General features: G+C 45.3%; 1 non-coding gene across 1 annotated transcript; it reads right to left on the bottom strand.

Annotated features, from left to right (window-relative positions):
* Window positions 1-367: 367 nt before the first annotated feature.
* On the bottom strand, window positions 368-441 carry Trnat-agu (transfer RNA threonine (anticodon AGU)). The gene has a single exon. It is a non-coding gene; the product is annotated as a tRNA-Thr (tRNA).
* Window positions 442-7,206: the final 6,765 nt, after the last annotated feature.

The following is a 7,206-nucleotide window of genomic DNA, read 5'->3' as shown; positions in this document are numbered from 1 at the left end:
GGTAATCCATGAGTGGTATAAGAAGTGTCTAGGAAAAAGAGTTGAATCGAGGGAGACGGCAGAAGCTTGCTGGATAAGGAGGCGAAGTATTATATATATATATATATATATATATATATATATATATATATATATATATATATAAACGCAGATATTGAGGTCAAATATTACTACTGAGTTGTAAAAGAAATTTCTGCAACTGAGGACATCGTTCTGTAGCATCGAGGGAGAACCTGTGTTTCTCCGTCCAGTTATGTTTCTACGACGTTTAGTTTGTCAAGTATCACATTTGTAAAGACACAAAAAAGTTACAGACCTTGGCTGCGCTCGGGCATTGATTGAAATCAATGGAGAATGCTGAAAGCTTGTGCCGGACCAGGATCTGAACCTGGGCCTCCTGCTTACTAGGCAGATGTTCTGACCACTGAACCATCCGGGGCACTGCATCTTCACTGACTGCCGTAGCACGCCGCACGCCTCCAGCCAGACCCAGATTCTCAACTTATCCACACAAGGAAAACGTGGTGCCCCTTGTCTATCATCCCGGTTACTCACGGTATTTCGGCTATTCCCCTAAGAGTTCGAGCCCGGTATGCACCTGCACTGAGGAGATCATTGGTCGTCTATATATATACACTACTGGCCGTTAAAATTGCTACATCGAGAAGAAATACAGATGATAAACGGGTATTCATTGGACAAATATATTATACTACAACTGACAAGTTATTACATTTTCACGCAATTTGGGTGCATAGATCCTGAGAAATCAGTACGCAGAACAACCACCTCTGGCCGTAATAACGGCCTTGATAGCCTGGGCATTAAGTTAAACAGAGATTGGATGGTGTGTACAGGTACAGCTGCCCATGCAGCTTCAACACGATACCACAGTTCATCAAGAGTAGTGACTGGCGTATTGTGACGAGCCAGTTGCTCGGCCACCATTGACCAGACGTTTTCAACTGGTGAGAGATCTGGAGAATGTGCTGGCCAGGGCAGCAGTCGAGCATTTTCTGTATCCAGAAAGGCCCGTACAGGACCTGAAACATGCGGTCGTGCATTATCCGGCTGAAATGTAGGGTTTCGCAGGGATCGAATGAAGGGTAGAGGCACGGATCATAACAAATCTGAAATGTAACGTCCACTGTTCAAAGTGCCGTCAATGCGAACAAGAGGTGACCGAGACGTGTAACCAATGGCACCCCATGCCATCACGCCGGGTGATACGCCAGTATGGCGATGACGAATACAAGCTTTCAATGTGCGTTCACCGCGATGTCGCAAAACACGGATGTGACCATGATGATGCTGTAAACAGAACCTGGATCCATCCGAAAAAATGACGTTTTGCCATTCGTGGACACAGGTTCGTCGTTAAGTACACCATCGCAGGCGCTCCTGTCTGTGATGCAGCGTCAAGGGTAACCGCAACCATGGTCTTCGAGCTGATAGTCCATGCTGCTGCAAACGTCGTCGAACTGTTCGTGCAGATGGTTGTTGTCTTGCAAACGTCCTCTATCTGTTGACTCAGGGATCCGTTACAGCCATGCGGATAAGATGCCTGTCATCTCGACTGCTAGTGATCCGAGGCCTTTGGAATCCAGCATGGCGTTCCGTATTACCCTCCTGAACCCACCGATTCCATATTCTACTAACAGTCATAGGATCTCGACCAACGCGAGCAATAATGTCGCGATACGATAAACCGCAATCGCGATAGGCCACAATCCGACCTTTATCAAAGTCGGAAACGTGGTGGTACGCATTTCTCCTCCTTACACGTGGCATCACAACAGCGTTTCATCAGGCAACGCCGTTCAGCTGCTGTTTGTGTATGAGGTATCGGTTGGAAACTTCCCTCATGTCAGCACGTTGTAGGTGTCGGCACCGGTGCGAATCTTGTGTGAATGCTCTGAAAAGCTATTCATTTGCATATCACAGCATCTTCTTCCTGTCGGTTAAGTTTCGCGTTTGGTAAGTCAATTATCCGCAATTTAGCTATATTTTGTTTATTTTGGTAGTACTGCCATTTTACGTTGATGACGCATGCTTTTGAAACCTGCAGTTGAAATCTGGTTTCGCAGGACGGAGTGGATCAGGTTATGGTTGTGGAAGGGGTCCAAAATCAGTTACAGTCAGTTGCACAGAACACACAAACCTTATTTTCCTAAAAACACTTAATCACACATGCCCTTAAAAGGATCATCATCATCATCATCATTATTTAATACTGATTATGCCTTTCAGCGTTCAGTCTGGAGCATAGCCCCCTTATAAAATTCCTCCATGATCCCCTATTCAGTGCTAACATTGGTGCCTCTACTGATGTTAAACCTGTTACTTCAAAATCATTCTTAACCGAATCCAGGTACCTTCTCCTTGGCCTGCCCCGACTCCTCCTACCCTCTACTGCTGAACCCATGAGTCTCTTGGGTAACCTTGCTTCTCCCATGCGTGTAGCATGACCCCACCATCTAAGCCTGTTCGCCCTGACTGCTACATCTATAGAGTTCATTCCCAGTTTTTCTTTGATTTCCTCATTGTGGACACCCTTCTGCCATTGTTCTCATCTACTAGTACCTGCAATCATCCTAGCTACTTTCATATCCGTAACCTCAACCTTGTTGATAAGGTAACCTGAATCCACCCAGCTTTCGCTCCCATTCAACAAAGTTGGTCGTAAGATTGAACAGTGCACAGATAGCTTAGTCTTGGTACTGACTTCCTTCTTGCAGAAGAGAGTAGATTATAGCTGAGCGCTCACTGCATTAGCTTTGCTACACCTCGCTTCCAGTTCTTTCACTATGTTGCCATCCTGTGAGAATATGCATCCTAAGTACTTGAAACCGTCCACCTGTTCTTTGTTCCTCCTATTTGGCACTCAATGCGTTTTATTTCTTTCCCACTGACATTACTTTCGTTTTGGAGATGCTAATCTTTATACCATAGGCCTTACATTTCTGATCTAGCTCTGAAATATTACTTTGCAAACTTTCAATCGAATCTGCCATCACAACTAAGTCATCCGCATATGCAAGACTGCTTATTTGTGTTCACATATCTTAATCTCACCCAGCCAGTCTATTGTTTTCAACATATGATCCATAAATAATATGAACAACAGTGGAGACAGAAACTTCCTGGCAGATTAAAACTGTGTGCCCAACCGAGACTCGAACTCGGGACCTTTGCCTTTCGCGGGCAAGTGCTCTACCATCTGAGCAACCGAAGCACGACTCACGCCCGGTACTCACAGCTTTACTTCTGCCGGTATCTCGTCTCCTACCTTCCGAACTTTACAGAAGCTCTCCTGCGAACCTTGCAGAACTAGCACTCCTGAAAGAAAGGATACTGCGGAGACATGGCTTAGCCACAGCCTGGGGGATGTTTCCAGAATGAGATTTTCACTCTGCAGCGGAGTGTGCGCTGATATGAAACTTCCTGGCAGATTAAAACTGTGTGCCCGACCGAGACTCGAACTCGGGACCTTTGTCTTTCGCGGGCAAGTGCTCTACCCTCTGAGCTACCGAAGCACGACTCACGCCCGGTACTCACAGCTTTACTTCTGCCAGTATCTCGTCTCCTACCTTCCAAACTTTACAGAAGCTCTCCTGCGAACCTTGCGGAACTCGCACTCCTGAAAGAAAGGATACTGCGGAGACATGGCTTAGCCACAGCCTGGGGGATGTTTCCAGAATGAGATTTTCACTCTGCAGCGGAGTGTGCGCTGATATGAAACTTCCTGGCAGATTAAAACTGTGTGCCCGACCGAGACTCGAACTCGGGACCTTTGCCTTTCGCGGGCAAGTGCTCTAACAACTGAGCTACCGAAGCACGACTCACGGCCGGTACCCACAGCTTTACTTCTGCCAGTACCTCGTCTCCTACCTTGTAGAGCACTTGCCCGCGAAAGGCAAAGGTCCCGAGTTCGAGTCTCGGTCGGGCACACAGTTTTAATCTGCCAGGAAGTTTCATATCAGTGCACACTCCGCTGCAGAGTGAAAATCTCATTCTGGAACAGTGGAGACAGGTTGCAGCCTTGTCTTACCCCTGAAAGTACTCTGAACCATGAACTCAATTTACCGTCAATTCTAACTGCTGCCTGACTATCCATCTAAAGACCTTTAATTGCTTGCAAAAGTTTGCCTCCTATTCCATAAACTCGTAGAAGGATTCACAAGCAATATGACTGAAAGCCCGAATACAAGTTATCAAAATTGCTTTAAGGTTTAAAAGCGTCTGAAGGCCTTACTTAAACAAAATATTACGTAACTCGGCCGAAGGCCTTATCTTAAAAATGTTTGACCTAAAAGCTAGGTTCAAGGCCACATACTGAACATAGAACAACTCAAGGCTTAGGGCCTGAAAGATCTGAAATAGAGCAAAATCTCCTTTTTTTTTAAAATAAGTTTGAAACAATTGAATCTTGAAACCTTAATTTAAGGCGGCTGAAGGCCTTATTTTTTAAAATTAAAACAAATTAAATTAATAGGCGTCTGAAGGCCTCGCACAGTACTTGAGACAAAGAACATGACAACCTAAAACAGCAGAACAGTCGTGCTCAGCAGTGTTCCAAGTGTCGGCCTGAGGGTGTAACTGCAACGTAAGTTTGTGTGAGACAGGCAGCCAAAAGTAAGATTAAATAATCGGATGGCAACCCGACCAGGGACGGCTAAAGGACCGACCAACCACCTAATCAATTCCCTTCCGCCCAACCAACGGCACGACAACGGAAAATATAACCGAGAACGAAGATACGAGCAGCACTACGTCTTCAATATTGGCGTGTAAATACAGCCAAGGCACCATAAACACTCAAAATATGAACAAACACTAAAGGCTGTCGAGATACACGCCGTGCCGGCCAGCATCAATACGGTGAGGAAACAGACCCGCTGCTCTGTCCCAATCGACCGACTGCCCATTCCAGTACGCAGACAGCATTCATAACTGCTTACAAGGGGAGACCGCCAATTGTGAAATTCAGATTCGATTCATACTGCGCATAATAAAAGCTCATGGCCAGAGGTGTAATGTGGAAAAGCACCAAGATGCACTTCTCAGCCGTTGTCGAGAAAATCTACAGTTAAAAGAAACCGTTGCGGTGAAATACTCTCTACGATGAGTAATTTTCTACAGCGTCGTGGCGCAGCGGTAAGCGCTCGGGTTCGTAATCCGAAGGTCGTCGGATCGAATACCGCGACATGCATTTTTTATTATTATTAGTATTTTGTAATTCAAATATATATATATATATATATATATATATATATATATATATATACTATTAATATTATATATATTATATATATATATACTATTAATGAATTGCTTATGCATGTTGGTGAAGGCGGATCGCTCTCCAATTGTACCGCCTCCATTTTTCCGTTTGTTTAACAGGGTGTACCAAAACTCACACGTCCGCACTGATTTTCGACGATGTTATAAGTTGCGCTAGGGACCGCATCTACCTTCTTTCGAAGTTAGTAGGCAACTACGCTGTTATGCGGCAGCTCGTTTCGGCCCATTCAACATCTGTCCTTCAACTGTAACGAGAGAGTAACGGAGTTTATATTTCATACCTGCCACAGCAAATTTGTGTTCATGGGGTCTCTATTCCAATTCGAACGTTTGACTTACACTACACGTATTCGTTTCGGAATATCCTTTCTACGTCTTCCGTTAACTATACGTGGTTAACATTATGAAGACAATTAATAACATTTGTGAAATACAACTTTGTTTGCGGTTTTTCCACGACAAACGACTGTCAACAACTTATTATATGCATAATTGTTGCAACTGATTGCCGGGAATTATATATATATATATATATATATATATATATATATATATATATATATATGTGTGTGTGTGTGTGTGTGTATACACATTTTAATTACAAAAAACAAATACTAAAACAATTACGAACCCGAGCGCTTACCGCTGTGCCACGTCGCTGTAGAAAATTATTAATCGTAGAGAGTATTTCACCGCAACAGTGTATTTTAACTGTCGATTTTCTCGACAACGGCTGATAAGTGCATCTTGGTGCTTTGCCACAATACACCTCTGGCCATGAGGTTTTAATATGCGCAGTATGAATCGAATCTGAATTTCACAATTGTCGGCCTCCCCTTGTTAGTGGAAATCACAGAAGCTACACACAGTTCCACGTAAACACTTGCACCAAGAACTCCGACAATAATTGTGGAACAAGGAGAAATCGTGAGTCGACACATACAGTGTTTCCATAAGCGGTCGACGGCCAAATGCACATCGTCCGATGAGACGATCGACCAAACGACCAGCCAAGGTCGTCTCCAGTCAAGTCATGTGTGTCAGCAACGGTCGGGCGAGTCTTGGCTGTTTGGACCTCACTGCAGCTCCATCCCGACTCAACTCCACTTCCGTTCGGAACTCCGAGACACGACGACCCGCGCACACTGGCTCGGACGCAACTATGCAGAGGTAACCCTTGCCCACTGGCCATCCGACATCTCTGCACAAGGAAGGAACCGACCCACATCCGGCAAGATGACCAACTGACGAGACCCAGAAACGGTCAAAAGACCAAATACACGTCGCCCGATGAGAGGACCGACCGACCGATCAGCCAACGGTCGTTCCCGCTCCAGTCTCCTTCCGTCGGATAGTGCACGGTCGTCCCCACTCAAGTCATGTGTGTCGCCAGCGGTCGGCGAGTACTGGCTGCCGGACCTCACTGCGCTGCGTCCCGATTGAACTCCCGACACACGACGGCCCGGCAATACTAGCGGTCGCTCCAAAGGTAATACGACAGTGCTCTTATCGATAATCGCTGCTGCTGCAACTCACGGGCAGGCAAGCCAGTAACTTAGTGACGCCAGTAAATCGAATAAGAAACGAAGGGACAGAACCGTAAAGACAAGATGACAAGCAATAAACGGCATGAACACGAGCCGCGCACGGGTCAGCTTTGTTTATTTGTTGTTATATCTTTGCAATTTTCAAGCTGCTGGTTAATTTCGTTATCGCTACCGTGCTTTTAATCATGGCTGCTCCACTGTCTATTTGTACCAAAGAAGAGCAACCTTCAGTGATCCGTTTTTTGTGGTTGGAAAGCGTATCAGGGGCCGAAATTCATCGAAGACTTTAGGTATAGTACGGGAACAGTGTTTTGCCACAACAGCGTCTACGAATGGATTGAAAAATTCCGAAATG

This window comes from Schistocerca nitens, chromosome 5 (assembly GCF_023898315.1).
Source record: "Schistocerca nitens isolate TAMUIC-IGC-003100 chromosome 5, iqSchNite1.1, whole genome shotgun sequence".
In the NCBI taxonomy this organism is placed as follows: domain Eukaryota; kingdom Metazoa; phylum Arthropoda; class Insecta; order Orthoptera; family Acrididae; genus Schistocerca; species Schistocerca nitens.
The sequence above is the reverse complement of the archived record's forward strand: the minus strand, read 5'-3'. Positions and strand labels throughout refer to the sequence as shown.